Below are 18,767 nucleotides of genomic sequence, written 5' to 3'. Positions count from 1 at the left end.
TTGTATCATATTACCGTTGTTTTTCAATAAAAGACCATAGGTGAAATTTTAATTAAATAAACACTAAGAATTAATGTGTCATGCATTTAAAATATGGTGTAGAGGTCATTTTTACCCTTTTCGGTTGCATTCGACACCACAAACTATGCTAGTTACATAAATAAAGAATCAATTTATTACAATATCGATTATTATAAGTAAAAGGCGAAAATAAAAATTATATCCTAAATTTTATAATTGCATACATCATTTACAAATTTGCATAAATGGCACAAATCAGGACGAAATATAATACTACACATATGATGAACAAATATTTACCTAAAGTAAATTTTAAATATGAATTATTTACCTTCTAAATTATATTTAGCTTTATTAATCGATAGATACATCATACGATTCACGGTCATTCACGGGTGTGAATATATTCTATTCTCTTTTATACACATAAAAGTTGAATTATATGCTGTATATATAGCTATTTATCACTGATTTAAAGTTGATTCCATACTGGATATTTATTTTTACCTTGATATGTATGTCAACTCTGTGCTTTGTAGAAAAATTTGTTTTATTTTCAAAAAAATTCAAAATAATTTATAAAAGTGAATTTAGACTTTAGATCTACATAATCACATTCTATTCACAAATATAAAACGATTTTTCTATATAATGGGAAATGAATATCAAACAATAATAGGTAAAAAAAGTGTCTTATGTTTAATCGTTAAATTGACTAACTACTAGCCTATATACCAACTGGATTATAAAACAAGGATTTCAACTGGAATTCATGAAGGTTCGATGGTAACTTTTATCGGTGAACAGAAAACCATTATTTGGATGTTTAAAGTCAACACACCTGGCTAGATTGAACTATATATCGTCTGACATGTTTTTAACTACCAACTAACGCAAAGTTAGTATAAATATCTATAACCATTTCATATTTATCTATATGGCTTTGCTTTCTAAATACAATTAAAAAAATTATAATTATATATTGCCATTAAACTTTGAAATTGTCTTTAAAATATAATCTAGGCAAAGACACTAATTAACAACAAAATTCATTCATACTGTGACGTATGGTGGATTTTTACATCCTTTGACAATGTAATAGGCTGAAATATAGAACAAGGGTTAACTTTTATTGGATGGATTAAATTCAAATATAATGAATTTCACAATCTATTCAAAACTGAAAAAAGACAAATACTTTAATGCAAAATTTCATCTAGTAATGCAAAAATAACAGATAGTGATTCAATCCGTAAAAAACTTTATTCTATCAAGGCGTCATTTTAAAATGAAAAAATATCTTTAACATCTAGAATGTGTTAATTTAAATGTCTATATTTCTTTGAAATTATATACTTGTCTATAAATTATCCCACCCTACAAAGATTTCATGTATTTAAATGGAATTCTCTGAAGCCTATATTTTATCTTGTGATTTTGTTTAACTTCACAGTTTATCACATAAATAAATAAATTAAATAGAATTTTTTAAAATGTATCTTGGAATAAAATTCAATCTATCATTATTTCAGGATTTTTTAATCCAATTCGAGCATGTAAATTTGCCATTTTTGTATACAATTAATTAATTGGGGTTTTTAGTTTGAAATGATGCTAATTTTTAAAAAGTAATAATCAGCACAACATATTTTATTTTAATCTTGAGTAGAGTAACTTAAACGTTCATTGTTTTTCATAGTCTGGATTTCGTCTCTTTTACTTTCAAAATAAAGTAAGCTTAAAATTCATTGAGCATATATCATGAATTTCCTTAAATGTTTTCTCCAAAACTTCTGAACTTTACGCTAGAAATGTAAAATTAAATATTTAATAAAATATATTTGCAATTTATAAATAAACGGGCTCAGATTAGATGTAAAAATCGGTAAAGAATCAAAAATATCTTGCTTTTAGTTCTATATTCAATTTTCCAAAATAAAATGTCTATGTTGTGTGATTTAAACAATATTCGCACTTATTAGTAATTACATTTTTGTCCATAATGTAAAAGATCCGAGATCAAAAAAATATTTATTTAAACCAGATGTCAGCTTATACAATTGCAAGCCGCATGAACATCTTCAGATGATTTGAAATTTATTTGCGAAATCTTTACAAAATGATATCAGCATAATTTATATTTCTAATTTATCACCAATATTATATATTAGAAAACCGATTAAAAGATTGATTTTTCTTCACCACGTATAATTAAAGTGATGAGAATCTTAATTTATATATCATCTTGTGTTTAATGATTTTATAAGATGAAATGGATTTTTTATGCCATAATAGCATAAAAGTTTAGATTTCGAATGCAATTACACAGTAAATTATTTTAAAGAAAGAAAAGCAACTTATTTTGCATTATTAAAATAAAACACAAAAAAATAATACAGCTTTAAGAAACATCAAAAATAAACTTGCAGTTGTAAATACTAAATAGACGCAAATTTTAATATTACTATCAAACCAATACATTATTTTTTGAAAAAAAATATTGGAAAAATATAATCTAGTTTGAATTGTTTTAGATTAATTTAAAGCATTAAAAATAGATTAGAGTATTATTTTATGAAAAAAAATATTGGAAAAATATAAATGGAATTATATCTAAAATTTCTTTTTTTTTAATTTGCATTTGATCAAGCTTATATTTATGAAAAGAAAAAATTCCCGTCATTATATGAATAAAATAATAGAAAAAACAAATACATCATAAAATATGTGAAAATTTAATGTGATAAAATATAATTTTAATTCTCATCATATCTCAAAGATTTTTTTATAATATGAAACCAAATCTGTAACCAAAGATGCGCGTATTAACTCTAATCATTTTATGCTAATAAATTCTAGGTTTAAAGGAATCTAATATTGTTTGCATGGAAAATTTACAATTTAGCTTATCTTCAATCGATAGTATATAGAGCAAACAATTAATTTTAATTTAAATAAAAACAAATTATTAATTACAATACCATAAAATTTAAATGAAGTATTGTAAAAAATTATAATATTTTCCAGACGATACAGTTCTATTTTAAATTTTTATAACTTGTTTTTTATGGTATATATAACCTAACATAAGCATATAAAATAATTAAATATTTGCAATAAAGAATATATCATCACATATTAAAATAAAATTTTTTTACTGGTAAAAGCATTTAAACTCCACTTCTAGTGGTTTTAAATAATAGTATAATTTTTAATTTTATGTTAAATCTTTTATCAATAATCATTTATTGGTTTTCATAAAAATGACCATTTTTTAATAATTTGGGTTATAGAAAATAAGTTTGAACTAATTCAAAGAGAATTGTTGGAATAAAAGCCTGTAAATTTATAGAAATCTTTATAAATAGCCATTTTAAAAATTAGGGTCTACTTTTTATTTGTTAGTTTGTCAAATTATAACATCCCTATATTTTTCTAATCTAATTATCTTATAATATTTTTTTAAGAATATAATTATTTTGCCAATTCTCATTCTTTTTTCGTGTATTTGCATTTTAAATTCGTTTTGTTTATAAATATCCCCGACTATCCTTGTACATCATTTACATGCATAAACAAAGGCGCTACTTAAAAACATATGAAGTTTACGAACAAGTGTCTTTACATTTCACTGTTTAAGATATCAATATAAACGTTATTTAAATTCTTTCTGTGTTATAATATATTTTACAGCTTCCCACCCGAAGATTTATATGTAGGCCTAAAGGTTATTCAAGGTAAAATATTTAAAAATAGGTGGCATTTTTCGTACCTAATAAGCATTAGATAAGATGTAGGAATGTTTTATTATCGACAATCAATTTTAAATTAGTTTTGCCTGAAACTAAATACTTAAATTCTTTTACGTTTAATTTCATTTTAGCTTTTTTTATGCATTTACCAACAAATGAAACCAGCTACATATAAATAAACTACATTGATATATATTAATAGCGAAAAATTTCCAATTTTCATTAAATTATTATATAATAACAATAAAATAGCTGACCAAGCGCCCAGCAAAAATTGTTATTTTAGATTTTATATGAAATCATATCTGCAATTACCATAGAAAGTGTGTATTTTAGAATCATCAGTTCTATGTAAGCATAGGCCTAGGTTTCATCGTTTATAATCAAATAATGTACCATTTACTTTATTCTAGAAAATTAATATGCTAGTTTTTACAATATTAAAATAGAGCAGGTTTTAAATTGCCAAGTGACAATAAATTATAGATAAATGAAACAGAAATACAGTTTTTTTTTATATCTATTCAATTTAATACTAAGGAATCTAATCCACAAAATATAGTTGAAAATTTGCCATTAACAATATCCAAAAATATATTTTCAAAATATAGATAAACCAAAAATCACGTGAATCGTAAAAAATAAAAACTAAATTTTAAAAAATCAAAAACAGATTAAAATCACTAAACTATAATATATCTTAGATAAAAATAATATTATTTATTTTCAAATATTATACCTTGAGCAGTGCCTTCACGCATAAATTAAATGTTGATTAATATAATCTGATCGTTATATTAAGGCCAAAATAAAAGAAAAAAGCTATCAAAATTCAACATCCTAAAAATGACTGAATTGGGAATATTAACATGATTTATGATGGTTTAACTTATAAAAATTAGTAGATTGATCTGATTAAACATCATAAATCATTAATGCATTAAATAACTCACTTGTTTATGAAAATTTGAGGCGTCTATTACGAGATGAAGCAGTTAAATGTTGATTTTTGTTATTAAGTATGTTTAAACACTAAATTTAACAAATACACTTCATAAGTGTATATTATATATATTGTAATAAAACAAATGTCTAAAAAATTGTAAATAAGAATTATAGAAATGATAAATGATAATTAAGAGCATTAAAATTGAATCCTGGTTCCTAGAAGCCATTATTGAATATAATAAGCTTGCAAATAAATTGTTCTGAGATATATTGTCTTAATATCAATAACTTACATACTAGCCACATTGGTGAAGCTCAATTCGGATCATATTTATAAATGGCTTTTTGAATTGTACATGTTGATTTTATGCTTCTGTATCAAACAAATGATTTTTCAAAATATTAATTTAAACTATAATTTAATTTTGTATTATATATGCTTTGTATCTATCGCCTGATCAAGTGGTTATATACATATCAAAATATATACAAACTTTAACTTTTTTTGTGTGGGGTAAATATTTAGATTTGTTAAAATGATCGAAATATGAAAACAAACTTTTGAAAATATAGTTTGATTTAAGATTTTCACAATAATAATAATTTTAAAACAAATGGCGTTTTATTATGGCTAGATAAAGTCTTGTACAAATAAATTTGATAACGGAAAAGTATAGAGATGCGTTTTATCGCACTTTTTTTAGAAGAATACAAGCGCAATTAGCTATGAAAAGCAAAACTGCAACTTATTTTTGCATATAATCATATTTAGGCAATACACACAATTACTTATGAAAGGCAAAACTTTAACTGATCTTTGCATATGAACATATTTAGGAAATAAAAAAAATAATCTATTATCCTTATTTTTTTTCATTAATATATAAAAATACCCAAAGTACACAAAAAACCAACAGTTTACTTTATTATTGAAACTGTATTGCCTTTGTGCTTAAAATATGTTACTAAAAACTATATGCACGATGAGCTTATCGATGTTCAAATATTTGATGAATATTGAATAAGCATTAAATTATTGATCGCACCGTTATCTATCTACTATACGTATGTACAGAAGAAATTAGACACACATTTTATATTAGTGATAGCATTTTTACATACTTATTATAATTTTGAGCCGTAGCCATTCTATAAATATAAGATAATAAGCTATTATATTATATTCGTATAATCTACATAGATTTCATATTGATCTCTTCAGACCATATATATTTGAGCTTGAAATTTACTAAGATGTAGAGATCCATGTTAAATGCGCCAATTTCATGTAAACCATACGTTTAAGATCTTTATACTAATTGATTTGTATATTTGCTACTATTCTTGTTATAAATATTTTGCGAACAGAATAAGAAAAGGAATTTTCAATAATTATAAAGCATATAAAATATTTTTTCATAAGAAAAACTAAATCAATGATGCAAAAAAAGCCTATACATATTTCACGTGATAAATAATTGGTCTCCTAGAGACACGATAGAAGGAATTTCTAAAGGTTTTTTTTGTTTTCAGGATGATATAGTGATGGATAATTATAAAAAAAATTAGATTATTACTCAATAAGTGTAAATATTCGTTAAAAAAAATATATAATTAAATTTCAATCTGTAAAATAGACTTTAATTATACTGTATTCCTTTCTATTGCGGCAAATAAATATTTTTTTATAAAATTGCAAGGGTTCTTTAAATAAGGATATCAAACCTTGCAAATTAAAGCTTTTCAAAATATAAAAAATTGTGATTCTTCAAATTATAGTTTTAAACCCGGCATTGTTGCTACAAAAATGCTTATAAATAGATAGGAATACTTCGCATGTTTTACAACCTTTTTTTGGCTAAATTTTATTATATGATCGTCAAACACTTCAAAATCTTATATATAATTGAAAGTGATATTAAGTAATATTAGGCAATATTAAATAATAATGTTTAGATTGTAAAAGATAATTAAAATGTTTTAGGAGAGAAAATATAACATATTTGCCTTTAATTTTAACGTCAAAAAAAAAGATTAACCACAATTTCTTTATTTAGTATTTAATTTTCTTTAAAAAGATTTATTGTCAGTTCTAAAGACTTTAAAAACTTTTTGGATTTAATATGTGTGTAATATACAGTTTATATTTAATATTAGCTAGATTTATAGATAAAAATTAGGTTTGAGTATCTTTAAACTTGCTATTCTATACATTCATATGCCCCATATATTGAAAAATGTTATTTTGCATGCGTTTTACTTTTTTCATTGTACAGAAAATATTCAGTTTGTCTTTTTAAATTCGAAGTTGAAATCCAGCATTGATTGAAGTTTTATGAATTAGATATGCTTTAATAATTATTATTGGGTAGTTTTTTATTATATATGCAATTCATATTATATTAGAGTTTTATAACTAAATGTAAACAAAATTTGAATGCTTTTATTTTGAGGAAAATCATGGACAATTAAGATTCTTACTGTAAGATGGAAAATTATTCAAAACATAAAATAATTTGATCTTTTTTGCAACAATTTTTGTCCCCATTACGTAAAAAAAAAATTTGCCACACAAAAGCATATTTTACATTTTATTTTATCTGTTTTTTATAATATGTAAATAACATCAACATCAATCTTAATTCACATTAAAAAAACATATTTAAAATGGGTAGAGAGAATTAATATCTAAAATTATCTAAAGTAAAAGGGTATTTGCATCAGATTTAATATCCCAAGACCGCAAAATTATTCAAATCGAATAAAAATTTGGATGAATGGGGTATGAATTTTTTTATTTAAAATATTAAATTTATTATTTTAGAATATAAAATTCGACTGAAATGTTGGTTAAACTGTTAGATGTAAGCAAAACAATAAAAATCATATGATTATTGTTGAATTTTAATTTTTTTATCATATTCATTTTATATGTTCTGGTAATATTAGATTTGTACCAATTTATAATTTGAAAATAGAATAAACCCAGTTTAGGCAACCTGTAATCTTTAAGCTACAAATGACGATAGATGCAATTTTTTTTCATAGAGCTTTTTCAATTTATATATATTCATCTATGTTATTTTCATATAAAATTTAAAACAGAATTGTTTGCCCACATATTATATACATAAAAAAAAATTATATCATAAAGTTGATTGGAAACTTGATTATTTTTCATTGCAGCATTTATTACACTTTTTCGCATGATTTCGGGAGTAATACTCAATATAAAAGACCAGAATTCAAATATACATTATGCTTCCGACAGAAAATCTATAAACTTTGCTTTAGTAGAAGAAGCGCGTAAACAGAAGCTGTAAGAAATTTAGAGAAGACAAACAAAAACCAACCAAGCCAAATATTTAACTTTTTAAATATGATAAAAATTCTACAGAGCCGATTATCTGACTAGGTTGAATAAAATAAAGACTGGGTAAACACTGTAACAATATCGAGCTAATTGTGAAATAAATGCATAAAACAGTAAATTTCATTTATCATGATTGAGTTACGAAAGTTTATTCAACATCATTTAAAAAAGCTCCATCACAAAAAGACAATATGAATTTTCGATACATAAAAGCATTTTTTGATTTTTTTTAAACATGTATAAAACCTTTTCCCAAATCTGTTTATGAGCTGACATATAAAACATATTATACATGGGTTCTTATTTTATTCGAAAGATTATTACAGACTTTTCTTATTTTTTATATTTTTATGCCTTCGGAACATTAGCGTGTAGAAAACGAGCAATTGATTTATTGGAAGACTAGAAAGTTTACTATGCTTATCAGAGGTTGCTAGATGATAATAATTAGCAAGTATATATACTGTTAGAGCACTCGTAATGTAAGGCAAACAAGGAGGATTTTTTTCATTTGTAAAAAAAAAGAATCAAAATTAAAATAATATGTCTATATTCCATTGCATTTTATACCAACTTTTTTTTGTGCTACGACAGCATAATGCAGAAAAGTATTGAAGACGCTGTCATATCGTAAATTATATCAGAGCAAGCGCAACGAATAACGCCTGTTCTATATTTGCTATTTTGAGATAAAGAAAACAGCGGTATTTATCTTTCTCAGCATTAACAAGTTCTTTAGGAATATAAAAGCATGAATTTTAACAAAATTCTTTAAAGCTAAAAATATATATTTTATCTTTTTTTAGTAAAATGAATCAGTCTTGTCAATTAAAAGAACTATCATTTTGTCGTAACCTTGCTTTTTATGTATATTAAACATAAAAAGAATGTGCACATTTTGTCGCTACAATAAATCATAAAAATGTGTTTTATATTTAGAAAAATATAAGTTCTTTATAAAATAAATCATGATTTTCTAGATATCTTAATTTCTGTGATGCAGATTGATAAAAAATTTCACAAGCTCGCCATAGACTTTTTTAATTAGGAATATTACAAAAATAGTTGGGATAAACTCAATTTCAGAAGTATTATGATCCCATATCAGTGAATTGTATGACAGTTTTAAGCATCTTTAATAATATGCAATAAGCATACCACTAGTGTTCCAATCACTTTATATTGTGAAAATAATCAGGTACCTAGTTAGATTCAATTGAGGCTTATAAATTAGCAGAATCCGATATTACTAAATCGATCTTTAACAATAAGACAGATTCATTATATATATATAAAAATTTATCGTATATCCTAAATTGCGACACAAGACTTCGTCGTATATTATAATGTTTTACTAATATTTATTGGTGTGTTTCTACCGATTCTCACGTTACTTATAATATAAATAAACTAATAAAACAATAAGCAGAAATATATGCGAAGATCAATAAAGTTTAAAATTCGTGAATTCGAGTTATAATATGAAACTATTGGTGAAAGAAAAGCAATTTTACAAACGCATTGAATTATACGCACTTAGAAAATTTTTGTTGTTTTTTAAATGTTTTTGAGAATAATGAATACTTTAATTGTGGCCTAACGACTATCAGTAAAACAAAAAGGTGGCTCATGGGCCAAAAACGTTACCAACACCTGGTATGTACATCTAAATATTCATATAATGTTTTGGGTATACTTATATGCTTTTTTTATATCACTAAGAATCCAATTATCATTTCTGTTTTTAAGATACGTAATATAATTTAATATTTTTTCCCTTGGTTTTATAAAATGCCTTTTTTAATTAAACATTTTCTTGAATCATTTTACCACATTTTTTGGCATAAAAATATCCTGAAAATTCTGAAATATAAGCATATTTTCATGATACAGTTAGCTAAATTAGAATTCAGATAATAAAATATATACTTAATGAGTAAATATTTAGTTTGGCTTGAATACATAGAACATATTGCATCGACTGTTTTTTATTTTTTTAAAATGTGTTTGTTTGTGTATTCTATTTACATTTTTGAACTCTAATTATATACAAGTATTTTCTTATGACGTAAAATTCGACTTGAAACATTCAAATTCTTTAATGTGATTCTTAAAAGAACGTTTTTATCTGATTTTAAATATTCATTTTTTGTTTTCTTCTTCTATATGTCTTCACCATATTATATAAAAAATGCGATTTTATATAATCTTATTGCTTTAAAAATGTTTTATTTTTACAAGCATGTTTTAATGATTATAAGATAACTTTTGGGATTTATTATCGTACTATTAAAGTTATTTTGAAAGATATAATTATTGCGCTATGTAGCAAATTAGAAAATAAATATGTTTAGCAAATAGTCTCAATGTTTTTTCTTTAGAAATTAATGGTGTTTTAATCACTATCATTGCGATATGAAAATTACGGTAAGCCCTTCTTTTTTATATCTATAGAAAATGCAGTCAGTTATATAGAATTCCGTCAATAAGTTTCGACATATATCATTCCACTTGGCCACCTAAACTTGTGTTACATATGTAATGCTTTCTAATTGTCTTCGTATTTTGACATTATATTTACCAGAGATCATATATAAAATTCACTATGCCGTTAAAATATTACAGTTTGTATTTATTCTGTGTAATTTTTATTTATGGGCTATATTTATAGTCGTAATTTTAGTTTTTGTGCTCAGGCACAGCTTGCTTGATACTCTGTACACACAGTGTATTTATACTTTCGGCTATCTTCTCCTCTCCACAGTCTTCTTCAATACCCCTTCTTATTTCGAGACCTATTAATTCAAGGGTTTTTCTCAATCCCAATGTTTGAATATATGCCTCAACCTGGTTCGTGACATCTAGTTTCTTCAGGTACCTTCTATGATATCGTGTAACCACACCGTCCCATGTTATAACACTACAGTTTGTATTTATATACATATTTTACTGTACCTGCTAGCCGGGTAAAAACATTTGATATGTCTCAGATACATTAAATTTGCAATTAGTGCAATGTTATTCGCCAACAAAAAATGTTCTTTCTACGCGGTGTTTTAATAATATTAAGAATTATATGTGTTGTATTCCGTTTCAACTCAATGTAAATGGCTATATAGCTGCAAAGTTCACACATTTTCCGTATAGCAGATAAGAAAAGAATAAAAATCCATAAAGGGTTTCCGATAAATTGCTGGATAAAAGCAATCACTTTAACTATTTTTTTGATAAGTATGTGCACATGAATTAGACCAATTAATAATTATTATAAAACAGGATAAGTTATAGTGGAATATAACCGGTATAATTCGACATCATTTTTATGTCAATGCATATAGCTAAAAAGTAATAAATGATGAGCGTATAATGAATTTCTTAAATAATTATCCATATATATCGTTTAAAAAGTGTCTTAAAGCTTTATAAATTGTTTAGCATTTTGATAGACTTTGTTTTGTGATGCAGCTATTTGTAAACATATTAATTGCAGAGCAATATCGCTGTGTTTTATTATTTTGACTCGTTTACTGTTTTACGAGTTAATTCTGGCAAAAAAGCGACTTTGTATTTCCTTCTGCTTTAGCTCTAGTTGAGTTTTATCCGTCATGTTGTAGAATTCTCAGATGTTGAAATGAAACATTAAATATATAAAGTTTTTTATCTGTTTGGTCTATATGTAGAATTTGCCTTTCTAGTATTCTCCTCTGTATATTATAGCATGTATGCCCTTTTTCATCTTGTATCTTCTAGTCAGTGTCATAAAAGTTTTCTGAAATCATTTGTCATATATTTTCTTCATACTGATTTTTCTTTTAATTGCAATGTTTTTAGTTTTTAATGTGTAACGGATTTTGCCATCTGGCATAAATAATCTTTCGAAAGAACTTGTGATACTCTAACAATAATGTACAAGTATATAAAACTATATTTGAATACATAAATTATATATAATTTATATAAGCCATTGCATAATTTGTGATTTTTTAGCTAATATGATAATATTACTTGTAAGATAACGACATTTGTTCTTGGTTAAATATTCAAATTTGAATCTATTTTATGGATTTACCAAGATTACTAAATACGTTTAAATTTTTTTTATAGCTAATTTCGAGCTTTTCTTGTTTCAATTCTCATATGTTAATGTGTCTATATTCTATGTACCAATAATTGTCTTTTAAATATGATGCTAATGATTTAAATGAATAATGCTTGTTTCGAATATAAATTATATTTTCCCCTCCAAATTTATCTTGCCAGTGCTTTAAGGCATCCTTTGGAATATATTTAAAGTTCATATGTGCATCACATGAATCTATTGATCATTCCTATCCGTTTCTATCTTTGGTTACATCGAGTGTGATACATGACTCGTTTGATAGTGTATGCAAGCTAGATATTACGTTGTTATTTCACACTTATAATGATAGTTACATGAAATTTGGCTATTGTTTTATCTATACACTATGCTCTTCTGCAATTTTTATTCCATCTTATTTGAAGTACCCTGCACAAATATATATGGCTAGTTTTTATTTAATGCAAAATAAGGATTGGATCCAAATTCTTTGAGTTTTGTGGCAAACCAAACATAAATATCGATTTAATAATTATAAAAAATAAAAGCATAAAGAATTTAATATAAACGGAGCAAAATTATATTAGATACACATCTTAAAAACACATATAGACATAAAAATAAATCACATAAAAATTATAATATACCATCAATATTTTCGTTATATTATAAGCCAATGTATAATTTAACTGTATATGTCTTTTAAAAGAACATTTTATACGCGAAAATATTGATAATAAGTAGGGCGTAATATGATAACGTATTTATTCTTTAAACAAGCGACATTATTAGAGTACAAAAATAAAATAGAAAAAATATAATACCTTAATATATTATGAAACCTCATATGCAATCAAAATTCATTTAGTGAAGAAGGATAATAAGTAAAAGATTTTATTTAATGATAAGAAAGTTGACAAAATATATCTTTTTAGACTTATAGTATAACATTAAGGCAAGTAGAACAACTTTATGAGGTATTTCATATAATGAAACGGTCATTATAATTTATTCGGGTGACTGTTTTATTTTGATATGCCATAAATCATGTAATTACATTATACTTGTTTCTATATGTTATAAATCATTAATAAATCTATCATATCTATATACTTTGCACTTGTCAAGACACTCGAATCTATATCTTTTTACAGAAAAAAAGAATATATGAAAAAATATCAGGGGACGGTGCCATATGATGCATTAAGGAGCAGAGCAATGTTTTTAAAACGCTTTCACCGTCTCAGTAGATTAAATTCATAAAAAGAAGGAACTTAAACCGCAAATAAAAACTACAAATATATATAATTTTTTACTGTAATTAAATGCTTCTTAATACTAATCTGATTGTTTTCTTATTCAAAGGATAAATATATTGTAATATTTTAGGATATTGCTGGTATATTCTACTTGTTTTTTGATATATTATTTTTAATTTTAGAGACATTAATATAAATAGAAAAGTGAAAATATATCATATTTTTAGTTCGTATACTATATTGCAGTCATTCGAAAAACTAATACGAACAAATAAAGTATAATTAAAGTTCGTAAAGAATTTTTGCAACATTTTATTTTATATGATATACATATTTAGGAAGCTTAACGCATTTTATTTTTTTTAATAGTTCGATGCGTTGTTGTATTAAATTTTTTATGTATTTTCAAGAATTTTTAATTCTATTCTATTATAAAAACAAGAAAAGTTTTTTTTAATGCTGTAGCTAGACTTTTTGATTTTAATAGTTAAATTGACTTTTGTGCTAATACTGATCCTATATAACAGCTTTAGTAAACAATTCTTATATTGATAATAATGTCAATCAAAGACTTATGATAGAATTACCATAAATGTGTCAGTAAATTTAAACACATATGGGCATAAATATAGAAATAAAATAATTTTTTTACACTTAAGTATTCAATTAAACTTTAAAAATATATTATAAGCCAGCAAATGACTAAATGGATAAAAAACGAAAGTTATGGGTAGGTTTCCTTAGACTTTGAATTTTTAATACTTATTTAGATAAATATAATAAATAAATATCGGACAATATTGTAAAAATATATTACATTAAATTTGAATGTTTTGAAACATAATTCACACAGAATTATATAGGCATTAAAAAATTCTTATTTTATTTATCCCTTAGTAGTAAGATAAAAATTTAAAAAATTAGTTCATTGATAATGATTTCAAATATAAAAAAAGAGTTGAACAAAAAAAACCTAATTAATAACTTTTTTTTAATATTTAAACGGTCGCATTCAAACGTTTTATATATAATTAATCAATATGAAAAGCTTGTATAGCCTGTTTTTGTTGAAGTGGGCGAATTTAATGTATCCCAAGATAATTAAACTAAGAGAAAGTCAATTATCTGGATTATTTTAGATAAAAGATTGCAAATAAATTTTGAAGCTTTGATTAGATACATGTTTGTATATGTTTTTGTATATAATCGTTTAAGTAATATCAAAATTTATTTATATTAATTGTGGAATACGAATTTGAAATTTTTTTATGACAAACATGTCTTAATGTTAAATTGACACACAATAGAGGAATATTTTTATAAAAAAATTCGAATAAGTTACATTTTGATTTTAATTGGAACCAAAATTTTTATCACTAAAATTAAGAAAAATCACTTTATATTTATTTTTGACATTATTCTATGATATATTCGTTTTTTTTGAGCAAATATTTCCCTTTTACCGCATACTGTCATCATCAATCTCTAAGCATCATATTGCACATATTAATATATATGGTGGCTGTTAATGCTAATAAAATATAATAAAATCTTTGATTTATTCAGAAAAAATTCAAAAAAATGGATTGAATAAAATTTATTCATAAATTGCACAATCTAATATTTTTCTTATTTTTCTTATTTACCATATTTACCATATTTATTATATATTTCTAATATCATGATTTCCATCTTTAAAAAAAATATTAATTTTGTAATATCTTGTGCTATTGATATATAATAGTAATATTATTCAATTTTCTATCATTGCTATTTGTGTAAATGTTGAGTTATTAATTATTCCTATCTTAACTTCGGATTTGAATTTAAGTCATTAAAAATACTAAGTTATGTATTATAAAACTAACCGGTGATCTAATAAGATTTTAATTTTTTCTTGTAATTATAGTTTTATTATGTATATATTTCGGTTCATATATGTTATCTAGAGTTTTAAAAACACAATTAAGAAACTGGATCCATCATAATATTCATTTTAAATTGATTTTGTATTGATTATTTTAATGACATAAAATACACTTGTAAGCATGTTTTTTATTCTAAATTTCTATGTAATAATATATCAAGCCACTATAAATAAAAAAAAATTAATAAATTATACATGACATTCGGTAATAAAATATCTTATATTTAGTTCAGATCAGTCAAGGAAGATTTAGAAATTAAATCCTGATACTTTCTGGCAAAATTTTTGTATGAAGATCAATGTGCATATTAGTAACTCTATCGATCTGAATGAAATACCATCAAATTTAAAACAAGAAAAACTTACAATCTTTCACAAAAAAAAGCTTCTGATTTTTTGCTGCTGACCTAAAAATAAAAGATAACATGAAAAGTTGATTTAATTACTGATATTTCTTTATATAATTATATTCTTGGATTTATTTTTCTCTTATAGAAATCGATAAAACCATTGTATTTCTGTTTTTTATAAGGATGAATCAAATAAACATTATCGTCACACAGATGCAATAATTTGTGTTTTCGATCTTGTAAAATAAGGGTTTTTTATATATATTTTTGCAACTATTTATTAAATATAAAAGGATATATTCTATTTATCATATGTCACTGTATAAATATATTTTCTAAAACGACATTTTGTAAATAAATTCTAAAAAGAAATATTGTTCTTTTTAAGTTTTTTTAAAATATAATTGATTTCAATAAAATATTTACTGAAACATGCAAAACATAAAAAATAGCAAATAATTACACATAATCTCGATATTTCTAGACTATTTATTGATTTTAATGCTGTAAAATTAGTTTTTTAGTTTAAGCCATGCTTTTTTATATTTTTAGTGTTACTGATTTGCAGGGTTACCTAATGAATTCACCGTAATAAATTTGAAATTAACACTTAAATTATGTTAGTTTACAAATTTTTTTCGTGAACTTTGTATGTCTTACTTTTTTAAATACATTCTTCACATTATAAATTATTCATAGCGTATTCATTGAAAGACCTGGATAGATTATAGGTTGAACGTATATAGTATTGAAAAGGAAATAAATAATAGCATGAGCGTTTTCATATAGTTAGTAAAATTTAAACAGCCCCACGGTTTTTATATTTTAATAGAATGAGAGAACAAAATGCGCCAGAAAGCAGGTTTTTACTTGTTTTTATTTTACTGTGCACAATTTTATAATAATGAAGCTATAATACACATTACAATCATGTTCAATTTACCTTTTCTTCTAAAATAGCACTTTCATGCATTTGGAAATCGTTTTTTAGAGTTTGCAATTGAAATTTTGGCTAAAGATAAGTGCAATAAAAACAAGAAACTGATAAAATTCGGTTTCATATATCTAAAAGAATATAATCACCGAAAAAACCTTTTTTTTTAAAAATTACATACATATACTTTGTAAAAGGCACATTTATGAAGAACCAAATATGTTAATTATATGTATAAAAAACCACACTTGTAAAATAAGTTGAAATTTGACTCAAAAATGTATTTAATTTTTCTTAACACTGAGCCAAGACTAAAACTCCATGTAATACAATTCCACAAAAGCGTCAATCATAGTTATATTGCATTGAAAATTTGATGATAACAACTATTGTACCAAAAATTAAAACATCTTTCAGTGTAAATATTAATATATAATATAGAAATACATATTATATTCTTTGAATGATCATAATTCATAAATTGGAGATCTTTTAGAAACATTTAGTTTTATTGAAAACATATATAAGAAACTTATGAAAATGATGGAAGCGCGTTGATTGTATTCAAATGAGCAGTAAAGAAAATTGTATTTTCTAGATAAGCTGAAATAAAAAAAAGATTAAAACTTGTAACGTATTTTGAATACATTAAAAAGCTATTACAACATTTTAAAATATAATTTTTGTGTTATATAAAACAAAAATGCATAAATATACTAGTTGTAGTCATTTTATTATTGGTAATATAATCAAAACATGGGAATAACATTTCTTAAGATAAGCAGACATTGTAGAATGAATATCTTGAACATAAAAACAATAAATTATGCAAATTTTTATAATTTTTTCCTCGCATAACAATTGAATTATAACAATTTAAATAAAGCAAAAAATTAGATACACAACATTAATGTGAAAGCCTTAGAGCTACATAAAAATATAAAATGTTCTGTGTATTTAAAATATATTTGTCTATTATATAATGAAAAAAGCTTCAATATGGGGTTTTATAAGCCAATTTAAAGATTTTAATAACACATAAATAAAATAAAAAACCAAAAACATTATTTACAGAATTAAAAAAGAAAACTAATGCTTTATAAATAGATAAAAACCATATTAGATCACACGCACAAATAATTTAAAATAACTTAGAACGCAATTTCATGGATTTATGCCAGAAGATACGATAATTTGATGATCTTAAATATTAATCTCTATAAATATACTTTATACATTATCATACATAAAAATTTTTTTTTTTGCCTATAACGATGTTTTCTGGATAGGTATTATATAAATTCAAAATTGATAGCAAATGAATTTATAAAATTATCTCAAAAAACAGATATATATACACACATTTAAAATACTGTTCAAAAACCCTTTTATATTTATAATTTATTTTACATGCATTCATGAAAAAAATGTCTTATTTTAAAAATAGAACATTCGAAATTACCGAAGTTTTATGCAATGTAAAATTAATAAAAATATTTTGAATCTATTTTTAATTTTATTGCGTTTACAAGCTTTCAAAAAATTATTTTTATTAGTTTCAAGCTATGTGAACCTTTTTAATATATAAAGATATATATTAAGAATCATTATATGTATTTATTAAAAAAAACAGAAATTTTATAGATCATAGAATTACTAATTTTATTGTCTTGAAAAAAATAGATATTTATATGGTATATGCCCAGCTTCTGCTATATAATCCTTAGAATCATCTATACCACAAGTAATTACAAACAAAAAAAAATTCACCAAACAACACTAATAAATATAAAATCGCAAAAAAAAGTGTTAATTTTTCCTACCAGATCATTTTATGGATTTTTACAAATTTATCAACCCTTTATAGCATATTTCTGCTTATTTTATGTTCATAATTGGCATAAAAACAACCTAAATATACAAAAATCTGAAGAAAATGTTTTATAAAAAAACCCTTTTTTAGATACATTATATTTTGTGATTGATATACTTATCGATCTTTTTATTTCGTATTTTTTCGATGCAATAATTTTTTAAATAACTTATGATTAAATGATACATTGATAAAAAAATATATTAAGCTAATAAAATAAGTTAGTTAACTATATTTAACATACAAAAATTC

The sequence above is a fragment of the Rhyacophila brunnea genome, unplaced genomic scaffold, assembly GCF_057557595.1.
Source record: "Rhyacophila brunnea isolate RB1 unplaced genomic scaffold, BYU_Rbru_1.0 scaffold_117, whole genome shotgun sequence".
Taxonomy (NCBI): Eukaryota; Metazoa; Arthropoda; class Insecta; order Trichoptera; family Rhyacophilidae; genus Rhyacophila; species Rhyacophila brunnea.
Note: the sequence above shows the minus strand (reverse complement) of the source record.